Here is a 2,142-nt window from a genome sequence, read left to right as displayed (position 1 = left end):
CCGAAACTTCCCTCAACCAGTTCCTCATGGGAATGAGAGAGCCGAAGCTTCAGAGGAAGCTGGTAAGCAAGGATGGCCTGGACCTGGAGAAGGCAATCCGGGAGGCCACTGCATATGAAAAGGCACACCAAGACCACCGCGCCAAGGCGGTCCACCACACGCAAGCGACCGCTGACCCCGACGCCTCGGATGAAGTGCACCAGGTCCGTCGTCGGTCATCTCAGCCGTCCACCAATGCGAGCAAGGCCTCTTCGACCATCTCTGCCGCATGCGCCAGCTGTGGTGAGGGCCACGAGCGCCTGTCGTGCTGCTTCCGAAACGCAGTCTGCCGGACCTGCAACAAATCGGGGCACATCTCCCGGGTTTGCCGCTCCAAAGGACAACACCAGAAGTCGTCTGCACACCAGACCATGCTGGAGCTGCCCAGCGACCTCCACTCCATATCGGCCCACTTCCCGCAACACCAGGTCTGTAACTTGCCCCCCGATGGCCCCAACAAGATGCATGTCACGGTCCTTATAGAGGGATCCCCCTGCAGCGTGGAGATCGACACAGGCTCAACCTACTCCATTATCTCCGCGGATACACTCCTCACGCTGTGTCCAAAGGGGGGCCCGCCCCTGCAGAAGTTGTGGGGTTTCCGGTTAAGGGACTTCAATAAGAATCGCGTGGTGGTGCTGGGCTGGGGCAAGTTCCAAGTACAGTTCAAAGACTTTAATGGCACCCTAGACCTGCTGGTGGTGGATAGGCCTCTCTCCAGCCTGCTAGGACTCTCGTGGTTCGAGGCCCTGGGATTCTCTCTGAATGGAATCCATCAGGTCAGTTCACGGGATTTTGGCGCGGTGTGGCCGGAACTTCCACGTGTTTTTGATGGAACACTGGGACGTTTCTCTGCCCCCCCATTTCCCTGGATCTAGACCCGGTGGTACAGCCCATTCGCATCAAGGCCCAGATGCCGCCCCTAGCAATGAAGCCAAAAATCGAGGCCGAGCTAGATCGCTTAGTGGAACAAGGGGTTCTGGAACCAGTCACTTTGGCACGGTGGGAGACCCCCATAGTCACCCCGGTGAAGCCCAATGGGGACGTGTGCATTTGTGCTGACTATAAATGCATGCTAAACAAGGCTCTGCAGGCACACGCTTATCCGGTGCCCGTGGTGAGCCACGTGTTGGCGGCTTTGGCTGGGGCCTGGGTTTTTGGCAAGTTGGACTTGGCACAGGCATATCAACAACTGCCGGTTGATGCCGCCATGGCCGAAGCCCAAACAATTACAACACACAGGGGGGCGTTCAAGGTTCACCGCCTCCAGTTTGGAGTCTCAGTGGCGCCAGGGATTTTTCAATCTTTCATGGATTCTCTCCTGAAAGGCATCCTTGGGGTTCCGCCGTTTCTAGACGACGTGCTGATCGCTGGACGACTCGTCCTTCACAGATTGTCTGCGGGGCCGTTCTACAACTTTTCGACGCAGCGGGGCTCAAAGTCAAGTAGGAGAAATGTCTCTTGGGGGTGCTGCGTGTCGAGTTCCTGGGCTTCGTGGTCGACGCTTCGGGCATCCATCCCATCGCGAACTCTTCTTTATCCTGGTGGATTCCTTCAGCAAGTGGCTGGAGGTAGTTTCTGTGCCCGCCAGCTCCCCGAAGGCGGCCATCCGGGTGATGTGGTGGATCTTCAGCGCCCAGGGAATCCCCAACAGGCTGGTCACGGACAACGGAATGGCATTCACATCAGTGGAGTTCCAGGAATTCACAAGCTACTACGAGATCCGCCACGTCCGGGCTGCCCCGTTCCACCCTGCCACCAACGGCCAGGCCGAGTGCATGGTCAGAACCACAAAGGATGCTCTCCGCCGCTTGGACTCCCCAGACTGGGATTATAAACTGGCGGCGTTCCTTTTCGGCCAGTGAATGATGCCCCACACCACTACGGGGTGCAGTCCGGCAGAGCTACTTTTGGGCTGCCGCTTGGGAACCCGGTTGGATCGTCTGCACCCCGACCGGGCATCAACAGAGGCACCGGGCATGGAAACGCACGAGGCAGCCAGGGGTTTCTTCCCAGAAGATCCCGTGTACGCATGGAACTACGCCCGGGGCCCCACCTGGATCCCAGCACGAGTCATACGAGTTAAGGGCCCCAGATCGTATG

This window comes from Gekko japonicus, unplaced genomic scaffold (assembly GCF_001447785.1).
Source record: "Gekko japonicus isolate JY-2015 unplaced genomic scaffold, Gekko_japonicus_V1.1 scaffold782, whole genome shotgun sequence".
Taxonomy (NCBI): Eukaryota; Metazoa; Chordata; class Lepidosauria; order Squamata; family Gekkonidae; genus Gekko; species Gekko japonicus.
The sequence above is the reverse complement of the archived record's forward strand: the minus strand, read 5'-3'. Positions refer to the sequence as shown.